This window comes from Vombatus ursinus, unplaced genomic scaffold (genome assembly GCF_900497805.2).
Source record: "Vombatus ursinus unplaced genomic scaffold, bare-nosed wombat genome assembly UNPS02014812.1, whole genome shotgun sequence".
Lineage (NCBI taxonomy): Eukaryota > Metazoa > Chordata > Mammalia > Diprotodontia > Vombatidae > Vombatus > Vombatus ursinus.
The window spans coordinates 68758436-68771325 of NW_020954590.1; positions in this window are offsets into that span (position 1 = coordinate 68758436).

A 12890-nucleotide genomic window follows, 5' to 3' on the forward strand; every position below is an offset into this window, starting at 1 on the left:
TAGATTTATTGGTATTCTTCCATCATTTGATTATATCATTATCTAAAGGAGGTTTTCTCCATATTGTTTCTTTTGTTGTTTTATCTGTTGTTTGTATTGTTCAGTCATTTAAATTGTGTCCGACTCTTCACGATCCCATTTGGAGTTTTCTTAGGAAAGATACTGGAGTGGTTTGCCATTTCCTTCCCTAGCTCATTTGACAGGTAATGAAACTTAAGCAAACAGAGTTAAGTGACTTGCCCAGGGTCACACAGCTAGTAAGTGTCTAAGACCATATTTGAACTCAAGAAGATGAATTTTCCTGACTCCAGGCCCAATACTCTATCCACTGCGCCACCTGGCTGCCCCTATAGTTTATATAGCTATATTTATGTAGTATCACAGAATTTTAAAGTTGTAATGTTCTTAGAAAGAAAGTTAAACCTCTCATTTAACAAATGTGGAAACTGAGCCTCAGAGAAAGTTGATTTACCCTAGGTCACAAATATATTAAGTCGTAGTATATCAACTACTTCATGGAAGCTATGGCAGATCAAATTTCTTAAAACAGTTCAAAAGAGTAAGTGCAATGAAACTACAAATTAATGCTTTGTTTAGTACTGGATTTTTAATAGTATTTCTCCCCCAATTATATGTCAAGAAAATTTTTATCATTAATTTTTACAAGATTTTGAGTTCCAAATTTTTCTCTCTTTCTCTCCTCCCCGCTTCTGAAAATGGTAGGCAGTTTGATGTAGTTTATGAAAGTGCTATCATGTAAAAACATTTCCATATTAGTCACAGTTGTGAAAAAAGAAATAGATCAAAAGGAAAAAAAATGAGAAAGAATAAAGAAAGTGGAAAAAATGCTTCAATCTACATTCAAAGTCCATCAGTTCTTTATCTGGATATGGATAGCATTTTCCTTTGTGAATACTTTGTACTTGACTTGGATCATTGTGTTGCTGAGAAGAGCTGAGTCATTCATAGTTGATCATCAGACAGTATTGATACTGTGTACAACATTTTCCTGGTTCTGCTCACATTATTTTGCATCAGTTCATACAAATCTTTCCAAGTCTTTCTGAAATCTGCCTATTCATCATTTTTTATTGCACAATAGTATTCTGTTACATTCATATACCATAGCTTGTTCAGCCATTCCCTAATTGATGGGCATCCCCTCAGTTTCCAATATTTTGCCACCACAAAAAAGGGCTGCTATAAATATTTTTGAACATGTAGGTCCTTTTCCCTTTTTTATGATCTCTGTGGGATATAGACCTAGTCATGGTATTTCTGGATCAAAAGTTTATAGTTTGGTTGACCTTTGGTCATAGTTCCAAATTGCTCTCCAGAATGTTTGGATCAGCTCACAACTCCACCAACAACGCATTCATGTCCCAATTTTCCCACATCCTGTCCCGCATTTATCATTTTCCCTTTCTGCCATATTAGTCAATTTAATAGGTGTGAGGTGGTTGTTTTGATTTGCATTTTTCTAATCAGAAGTGATTTAGAGCACTTCTTCATATGCCTATAGATAGTTTTGATTTCTTCATATGAAAACCGAATGACCATATATCAACTGGGAAATGGCTTGTATTCTTGTAAATTTGACTCAGTTCTCTATATATTTTAGAAATGAGGGGGCAGGTAGGTGGTGCAGTGGATAGAGCACCAGCCCTGGAGTCAGGAAGACCTGAGTTCAAATCTGGACTCAGGCATATAACACTCACTACCTGTGTGACCTTGGGCAAGTCACTTAACCCCAATTGCTTTACCAAAAAAAAAAAAGAAATGAGGCCTTTATCAGAGACACTGGTAAAGATTGTTTCCCATCCTTCTGCTTTCTTTCTAATCTTGGTTGCATTGGTTTTGTTTGTACAAAAGCTTTTTAATTTAATATAATCAAAATATCTATTTTACATCTTGTAGTGCTCTCTATCTCTTGTTTAGTCATGAATTCTACCCCTCCCCATAAATCTGACAGGTAGATTGTTCCTTGCTCTTCTAATTTGTTTGTGCTATCACCCTTTATATCTAAATCATGCCAAAGGTCTGTTACATCTAACTTTCCTAATATTCTATTTACCTCCTTAGTTTCTTTCTTGTTTATTTTTCCGGTGGGTTTATTGAGTTCAGAGAAAGGACAGTTGCAATCCCCCACAAGTATAGTTTTGTTGTCTATTTCTTCCTGTAACTCACTTAACTTTAAGAATTTGGATGCTATACCACTTGGTGCATATATGTTTAGTACTGATATTGCTTCATTGTCTATGGCACCTTTTAGCAACATGTAGTTTCCTTCCTTATCTCTTTTAATTAGGTCTATTTTTGCTTTTGCTTTGTCTGAGATCAGGATTGCTACCCCTGTTTTTTTGTTTGTTTGTTTGTTTTTTTACTTCAGCTGAAGCATAATAGTTTCTGCTCCAGCTCCTTACCTTTATTCTGTGTGTGTCTCTCTGCTTCAAATGTGTTTCTTGTCAACAAAATATTGTAGGATTCTGGTTTTTGATCCACTCTGCTTTCTGCTTCCATTTTATGGGAGAGTTCATCCCATTCACATTACAGTTATGATTACTACCTGTGTATTTCCCTCCATCCTCTTCTTCCTCCTGTCTGTCATCTCTCTCCTTTCATCTTTTCCCTCCTCACCAGTGTTTTGCTTCTGTCTACTACTTCCTCTGATCTGCCCTCCCCAACCCTCACTCACTTTACTTGATCTCCTCCCCTGCTACTTCCCTGTCAGGTAAGATAGATTTCTATACTCAACTGATTGTGTATATGATTCCCTCTTTGAGTCAATACTGATGAGAGTAAGGTTCATGTGATGCTTATTTCCCCCCTCCCCATCTTCCCCTCCACTGTAACAGATCTTTCTAGCCTCTTCATATGAAATAATTTATCCCATTCTACCTCTGCCTTCCTTCTGTACATATTATACTTTTCTTCCTCATCCCTTAATTTTTTTTGTCATTCCCTCAAATTCACCTTATACCAGTACCCTCTGTCTATGTATGTTCCTTCTAGTTATACTATTAGTGATTCAGTTTTTAAGAATTACAAATATTATCTTCCTGTGTAGGGATGTAAATAGTTTAGGTCTATAGAATCCCTTATGTTTTCTTTTCCCTTTTTACCTGTTTGTGCTTTTCTTGGGTCTTGCTATTGGAGGTCAAAATTTTGATTTAGTTCTGGTCTTCTCCTTATGAAAGCTTGAAATTCTTCTATTTCATTGAATGGCCATTTTCCTCCTTGATGTATTATGCTTAATTTTGCCAGGTAAGTGATTCTTCGTTGTAGTTCTAGCTCCTTTGCCTTCTGGAATATCAAGTTCCATGACCTCTGATCCTTTAATGTTGCAGCTGCCAAGTCCTGTGTAATCCTGATAGTGCCTCCCCAATATTTGAATTGTTTCTTTCTGGCCATTTGTGGTATTTTTTTCTTGATCTGAGAGTTATGAAATTTGGCTCTAATGTTCATCAGAGTTTTTATTTTGGGATCCCTTTCCTGAGGTGATTGGTAGATTCTTTTGATGCCTATTTTGCTTTCTGATTCCAAGACTTCAGGGCAGTTTTCCCTGATAATTTCTTTAAAGATGCTGTCCAGTTTCCTCTTTTGATTATGGTTTTCAGGTAGTCTAATGATTCTGATATTGTTTTTCCTGGATCTGTTTTCCAGGTCAGTTGTTTTTCTCATGAGGTATTTTACATTTTCGTCCATTTTTTTGTTCTTTTGAATTTGTTTAATTGATTTTTGATGTCTCATAGAGTCATTAGCTCCCACTTGCCCAATTCTAGCACTTAAGGTGTTGTTTTCCTCAATTAGCTTTTGTAGTTTTCCATTTGGCCAATAATACTTTTTAAGGAGATATTTTCTTTAGTGGATTTTTTTATTTCCTTTTCCATTTAGTCAATTCTACTTTTTAAGCAGTTTTGTAAGCTGTTGACTCTTTTCACATAATTCTCTTTCAGCTCTCTCATTTATTTTTCCTTTTTGTTTTCTTCTATCTCTCTTACATGATTTTAAAGCTCCTTTTTGAACTCTTCTATGAGTTCTTTCTGGGCTTGAGACCACATCCCATTTTTCTTTGGGGTTTTGCCCATAGGTGTTTTGACATTGTTGTCCTCTTCTGAGTTTGTGTCTTGGTCTCTCCTATCACCATAATAACTGTCTATGATCAGATTAATTTTTTTTGTTGTTGTTTTTTGTTCATTTTTTCTGGGGGGGAAGGGGGAGGACTATTTTCTTTCTTTTAAATTTGAACTCTGCTCCCAGAGAGGAAGGATCACTGTCTCAGGTGTCTTGCTCCAGGGGCTGCAGGCCCTGGCTGTTTCCCTGGTATTGCACTGATGTTGTCCTGAGGCCCCCAGGGGACCCTCATGTCTGGTGCTATACTGAGGGGGTGAGGGGCTGGTGCTGCTGGAGGCCATAGGGGTCTGGTAGCTTACCTGATGTTGAGGGGTCCTAGTGCTAGTCTCTGGCATGTGCTGAGGCCTGGTGGGGTGTTTCTCTGTTTCCCTGGGGTTACACTGAAGCAAGTGAAGGTCTGGCTACTGGAGGATGCCTATTTGCCTGGGTCTATGCTGAAGCATGTGGTGGTTCTTGAATCTGGAATCTGCCATTCCCCTGGCTATGCTAAGGCAGGTGGGGGGTCCTGGTGTTGGTGTTTGTGTGTTCCACCACACTAGGGCTCAGAATCTTTCCACTGGTTTGCTGAGGTGGGGTTTGCTGCTGGTTTGCTGGGACCATTCCTGTCCTGGATTTGCTCCCCTTTTACCCAAGTGAGATGGGCCCTTCCTGCCAATCTTCTGAGTTTCTTGGGCTAAAAGATTGTCTCACCCTGTCTTTTCGCTGGTTCTGCTCTTCCAGGACTTGTTTGGGGGCATTATTTTATGGTTGTTTGGAGGGGAATATGGAAGAGTATAGCGATTTACTGCTTACTCTGCCATGTTGGCTCTCAGACTTAGTAATGAATTTTTCGACAGATAAATTAGATTGAATTTTTCTCAATGATTTAGAAATGAGAAGAAAGAGAATGAGCAGAAGAAAACAGTTATTATGAGGCAAATAGGCACACTAGGCTGTATAACTTCCACAATGAAATTGCATTAAAAACAAACAAACAAAAAATCTCAAACACTCTTAGTTGATTGGTAATAGATCATGCCTCCTCTCATGGAATGGCAGACTATGCTTGTCAGGGGGTTGTAACTGGAGCAAGTACCATGACTATTTGAGTCTCTTTCTTCAAGGAAAACAGTGTATAAATTCTCCTAATTAGCATAACTGGAAGTGCTCCTATACCATTTCATTTATCTGAACGTGATTATTAATAAGCCTGTATCCAATGATCCATTCATCAGAAAATTTCACTTAATCTTGCCTACTTTATTCCTCCTGTTCCTGAAACAAGCCCTACCCCTACATTTCATAAGAGGAAAAAATAACATTAATTAATATAAAATCAATGACTTATTGGATCACATTGGAAACATTTCACTCTGACAAATTGTGCCCAATTATTTTAAAATAATAAAAAACTTAAACTTTAACCTAGATGAAGCTAAAGTTAATAAACTATTAAATTTCTGATGCCTTATAGAAATTGAATTGAAAATTAATATATTAAATCATAAAAGGTTATCAGTTTTAATGTATTTAAAAACAAAAAGCCAAGCAATGGTCAAAAACTTCAAATAATAATTGAAATGGCATGACATTACAAATTGGGAGCAAAGGTTTACTGTCATATGCTTAATTTGTTTTCAGCAAATTATGACATATTTTAACTAGAAGGTAAAACAATCCTAAAAGCAGAATAAAACATATTATTCTATAAATAGATGTATTTGGACTATGTATATAGGTGTATGTAAATATATATATATATATACACACATATATATACATGTATTTGTAAACACATATATACATATTATATATGTGTGTGTTTATATTTTTCTTCAATTAATAGTAAATGAGAAATAGAGATTCAACAGGCAGATTTTGTCTATTTTATTACAATGTCCACATATATATGTGTGTTTCTTAAATTCCATCAACTAATTGATTGATTTAGTCAATTTAGCCTAATTTTGACTAATTAAGTGAAAAAAATATCAGACCAGCTAGTTACTTCATGTCAAGACAATGTTTGACTAGTTCCTACTGGACAGGACAAGACAATAGTGAACAGGTTGGCATTCCCTAAAGGGAGTTAACAAAGGAATAAATGGGTATGGATGGCTTCTGCCCATAATAACAGCCTATATCCCAAAGGGCCCTGAGCACTCAATTCCTGTCATCATGTGTGACCGGTCATTTCCTGCATAGTTAATCTATTTCCAACTGCTTGCCTCTAGTTTCCCAGTGCTGCTTTCAGGATTTCCCTTGTTGGTGCTTTCTACCTTCACTCTCATTGCTTTCTCCCTGGATGGAGCTCCTTTGTGTGACTCCAGTAAAACCTCACTTTAGTTAGACCGTCTGAGACCTCTTGTCCTTGATGACCCCGCCACAGTGGAGAGCAGAAGTCTTGTTTCATACCTTTTAGTCATGGTTATTTTTTCCTCCTTGTTTTCCTTCCGCTATACCTTTTGATGGAATATTCTTATCACCAAGACAGCCTTTTAACCTCCTTTTTTTCTAGCTACAAGTTTCTTCTCACACTTTCTCTGCTGATAGGCGGTCCAAAAGTTTCTATAACTTTTCTTCCCTTGGCTTTTGAGCCCATCTCTTGGAATGTAGCTCCTCTGCTTTTGATTCTCCATGGCTCCATAAGGGTGACAGGATGTGGCTTTGGGAAATGTTTCTTGCCCCTCTCCTGGCCAGTCCTACAGATTTCCTTCTTCAAAAGCAAACACACTTCATTTTACAAAGCTCCATCCTGTCAACACCTTAGAGACATCAAGAATTCAGAGCCATTGCCCTTTTCTGGGGCCTGGAATGAAACAAAAAGGAGGATAACACTTAATGGGCAATAGATTTTTCTCTCTTGTTGAAAAATCACCATTTAATTTACTAATTTTTACTGTTTATGTATATCATAAATTTAGATAAAAATAAAAACACACATACACACAAGAATGCTCTGTTTGAGATGCTGTGGACAATGCTACTAAATGGCAAGAGAAATGAAATTCAATGTAATTATACATTGAAACAAAGGAGCTTATAAAATCACTCATTTGCCAGGGATTATGGCTTCTGGAAGAAAGGGGAAATGTTATTTTTTTGTCCCTCTCCCCCAGTATGCAGTTGTAGTACCACACACAGGAATGGGCACACAGTAGACATTTAATAAAAGTCTGTAGAACTGAGAAACTTGAAAACATAATAATCAATAATTTCCTTAGTCATAAAACAATATGAAAATGAACAGCTAGTACCAAATCTGCATTTTAAAGTTTGCTTGTTTTTTTTTCATTCCAGTATCAAATGTCTAGAAATGACTTTCACACTAGCAGATAAGATGATGGAGATTATGAACTTGAAAAAACTTACCCCAAGGAGAAGACAAAAATATAACTCCCTCTAACCTTTTCTATTGCCATTGAGGGCCCAAATATCCTATTGGTCATCCAGAATTGAAAACCTGATGTCATCCTCGATTTGTCACTCTCACTTATCCTGCATATGCATAATTGTGGCCAAATCTTTTTCTTTCTATCTTCACAAGAACCTTTCCATACATCCTCTTTTCTCCGCTCACACAGCTGCTGCCCTAATTCGGGCCCTTGCCACTTCGAGCTTGAACAACGGCAATAGTTTTCTATTTGGTCTCACAGCTTCCAGTATCTCCCCATGCCAATCCATCCTCCATTCTGCTGCCAAATTGATTTTCTTCAAGTATGGGTCTATATCAATGATCTACCCCAACAAACTCCTATCTATCCCTATTAACTCCAGCTTCAAATACAAAATTCCTTGTTGAGCTCTTAAAACTCTTCAATCTCATTACATTTTTCTCCTATTCATGCACTCATGATTCAGCTAACTGACCTACTTGCTGCTCCTCACACAAAACACCTCATCTCTTTCTCTGGGCCCTTGCTCTCACAATTGTTGAAACCAACATAATCCGGCCATCTCCTATTCTTGTTAAATTCTGAGCCCAGTTCACATTTAATTTGCAGTATCTTTCTATGAAATACAATTCTGATGGACCAGACTCATGGGTTGCATGAATTCATTCAACTGCATATCATAACCTGGACAATGGTTATTCTGCACTCCCTTGTTTTTTTCTGTATAGATAGACAAATGTGTATTGACTGATTTTAAAAGTCCTTTAGTAAGTGTGGCAATGCTCTGGATATTTCAGCATTTTAATGGATATGTAATCCCATTAATCTGAGTATTCTTCTCCAATGGCTCAACTCATCCATACTGTCCTGAGACACTCAACCATGAATCACTACAGTTTCCCCAATGTGCTAGATTCTATCTTTTAGATCTCTTGATATGGCGTAGGTGTCAGTGCAGCACATGGGTATCTCATCTTTTTGTCCTCACCATGGATTAATGATCATCTGATTTTCTTTCTTAGTTATGTTTTTCTTTGATTGGAATAATAGTTATTACTCCATTTTTTACAGGGAACTTGGTATTGTTCGTTCACTCACCCATATTTGGGAAAAACAAAATATGAGCCACATTGTTTCCCATGAGCCAAAGAGAGAAACAAACATCATCCATACATGCACTTTAGGTCAACATGCAAAATCAAACCTAGTCAAGGTAAGCCTGATTCTTCAGGGACCCTGGACGATAGGTCACATCTTTTGTTTTTCCTACTTAATAGTATTTTGTTTTTTCCAATTACATATAAAGATAGTTCTTTGTGATCTCTTTGGGATACAGGCCTATTTGTGGTATTGCTGCATCCAAGGGTATGCACAGTTTTATAGCCCTTTGGGCATAGTTCCAAATTGCTCTCCAGAATGGTTGTATCAATTCACAATTCCACTAACAATTCATTAGTGTTTCAATTTTCACACATTTCCAACATTTATCATTTCCCTTTTGTGTCATATTAGCCAATCTGATAGGTGTGAAATGGTACCTCAGAGTTGTTTTAATTTGCATTTCTCTAATTAATAGTGATTTAGAGATTTTTTTTCATATGACTATAGATAGCTTTGATTGCCTTATCTGAAAACTGCCTATTCATATCCTTTGGCCATTTATCAATTGGGTAATGGCTTATATTCTTATACATTTGACTCAGTTCTCTCCATATTTTAGAAATGAGGCCTTTATCAGAAACACTGGCTATGAAAATTGTTCCCCAACTTTCTGCTTCCCTTCTAATCTTGATTGCATTGGCTTTGTTTGTACAAAAACTTTTAAATTTAATGTAATTAAAATTATCCATTTTGTATTTCATAATGTTCTCTGTCCCTTGTTTGATCATAAATTCTTCCCTGGATCACATCTTAAGGAACTAATCTGGGTTATAAGGGATCATTATCCATTATCCAGTGAGTAATCCTTTTGTGAAGAGTCCTATACATCTTTGGTCCTTGTCTGAATTAGGTTATTGTCTGAATCAGTCAACACATATTTGACAACACACAATGACAACAACGACAACAATTTATCCTAGATTGGGATGAGTTAGGATAACTCTGGACCTCTATTTGGATTGCGTTATGCATTTGCAGGGAAACATTAGATAAATTTTTACCCAGAGCCTCAATTTGAGTTTCCCTATGTGATGCAGGGACCTATTAGAAAAGGAGTTCTTAAATTTTTTTTTCATAGATTCCTTTGGTGTTCTGGTGAAGCCTATGGGACCTCTTCTCAATATTTTTAAATACATGAAATAAAACATATAAGATTACAAATGAAACCAATCATATTAGAAAACAACTATCAAAATACATTAAAAAATTATGGACTCTAGATTAACTAAAGAAAATTTCATCCAAGGCAGTCTGGTTTTTCACATAAGGGTGACAGGTTGACCTCCTGTTGACCACAGATTCTAAATCCGTATTAGGAGAACCCCATAAGTTTCAAAAGCTTATCTGGAAATTAACTTAATTTCTCCTTTGGAAGCCTTTTTTAACCTTTACTTTTCTTTATCCATTTTTTTTTTTGCTATTACTAGTTTTTATTTTAATATTAATTTTGTTCTTTCCTAATTTTTTTAAGTTGGGATAGGCCCTTATAAGTAAGAAAGCAGGTAGTAACCTTTGGGAACTAGACAAAAGGTTGTTTATTGAATTTGGGTAATTATGTATTGGATGGGGTTGGCTTAAATGTAATCTCCAGACCCATCAGATGTAAGCTGTCTTAGGCCCTCACAGAATCAACTTCATTTTGGCCATAGCCCAGAGCTATGGCACAAGGATTTTGCTGAAACCAAGGACCAGCAAACCAAAGAGACCAAGTGACTCATTTCCTACAGGATTGAACCCAGTCTGTGTAAAGAGGCTCAGGGTCCTGGGCTCTAGATATTAGCATTTATGGTCTTATTTAAGACAGATAATGTTCTTTGAAACAATTGTTCTTCAGGCCCAGTGCTTAAAGCATGAAAACTGTACTGGAAAGAACTTAAGAGTGAATATCAAACACTGTTTCTCAAACATAAACAAAATAAATGGATGGAGAAACTTGCCATTTAGTTTCCAGCCTTTCTCAGGGAACATCGTTTCCCTTTTAGCCTTCATGACTTTATTAGGATACCAGATTTTTCCTAGATCTGTTCCCCCTAGGAACCCCAAATACATCACCATTTTGTAGGGTTCCACCCAGATCCCACATGCCAAGAAGCCATGAGTTCCACTCTTTCTAGCTGCAATTTCATATATCATATGGTTTGAATTTGACAGAGTTCCATCTTTATTATGGTTTGAAAGTAGATATCTGTATGACCTCAATTTTGATGTCATATAGGAAGGCTAGTTGTGAAAGAAGGAGAAAAAATGTGAAAGGTAGGAGACTTCTAGAAGGCAAGATAAAGAGATGTAAAGAATCATGGGGCATAGCTGTAGAGACCCAATCTTTGTCACAACTAATTTTTTTTAAATTAAGACACAAAGGTCTAGAAATTTTAAATCACTAAGTCATTAGAAGTGAAGCTAGGTTAACCCATCCTTTCCATTTTCTATCTGACTGCTATGTTATCTATCAATAAGCACCTAAGAAAATAGGACAGTAGGACTGATTATCATTATTATTAGTCCAATGTTGAGAATAACTGTCAGAGAACTTAGGCAATTCCTGAACACCTAACAGAGGTCAAAAGTGATAAGAGGGAAACTCTGTAAAGATTGAAATTAGTTTATAGAAGGTATGTCAATGAAAGTCTTTATAAGCAACTTCAGATTTATGTCGGTGTCACATGCACCTCTCATGCAAAAATGTTTTCACGGGAGATGGTCCTTAAAAGAAGCAGAAATTACCAAGGCTACTCCTTCCTCCCATTTTTTGGCATTAATCTGTGCTTATTATTACTGACCTTTAGAATGTGACTGATTAAATGACAAATGCCATCAGGTAATACCTTACCTTTACTTTTGTTAATTGAATGAAACAACCTCTCAGAAATCTACTGTTTAGCATTTCAGGTTTCTCTATAACACAGTAACTTGCCAAGGCATTGATCGACTGATAGTTTGATGGACAACCAAACTAATAAATCAAGGGAATGCTGTAGATAAAGTTTAATTAGACTAGAGTAAAATGATAAAGTATATCATACTGTTTTTGTGGAAAAGACAGGTATAAACTATTTCATAATATAATTAGCTGTATTGGGAAATGGCTGAATGGCTAAACTCAGAGAGTAGTCGTTAGTGGTTTAATTATAACTTGACAGAAGGCCTTCAATGCAATGCCCTAAGAATCTTTGCTTGACTCTCTACTTTGAAAACTTTGTACATATGACTTTGATAGAAGTATAAATGACATGCTTGTCAAAGCTGGGGAGAGGGATAACTCAGAATATAAGATAGAGTCTACAAAGTGTAGGACATTTGTCTGAATCTAAAAAAAATTGAACTTCAACAGGGATATATCAATGAATAAATATTAATCACCTACTATGTGCCAGGAACTGTGCTAAATGCAGTATACATGCGCATTCTCATGCTTGGATTAAAAAAAAAATAGAAGCATACGACTGGGACAAGACGTAAGAGAGAAGTTTGTAAAATATCAGTGGTTTTGAGGGGACTGCAAGCGCAATGTGAGTTTTTAACATAGTAGCCAAAAGACCTGATACAAACTTGGGTTGCATTAAGAGAGGTATAGCTTTCAAGATAAAAAAAAAAAAGCATACCCATTATCCCCTGCCCTGGTCAAACCTCATCTAGAACATTCAGTTCTGGACGTCCAAGTTAGGAATAACTTTGGAAAGCTGGCCAGCATTCAAACCAGGATAACCAGGATGGTGGAGTTCTTGAGTCCACCTTATGGGAAGATAGACTGAAGAAACTGGGGATATTTAACTCAGAGATGAACAAACTCAAAGAGGGATGTGATAGTTACCTTCAAGTATTTGGCTGTTAAGTGATAGCAGGATTCAACTTGTTCTGTTTGTCCCCAAAGGGCAGAACCAAAAACAACGGATGTAAATTGCCAAGAAACCTATTTAAGCTAGATATTTGGGATGGGGGGAGGAGACAAACAACTTTTAATGATTAGAACAATTCCAAAGAATAATGGGCTACCTTGAAGGTCTTCAAACAGAGGCAGTATAACCCCTTGTTGAATAAGTAGTGGAGAGGATTCCTTTCAGGTATTGGGTAAAAATAGATGGCCTTGGAGGACCTTGCCAATTCTAGATTCTATGATTTTGGCTATGAGTGGACTGGGCTATCTGGAAATTAATACTACTACTACTACTACTACTACTACTACTACTACTACTACTACTACTACTACTACTACTACTACTA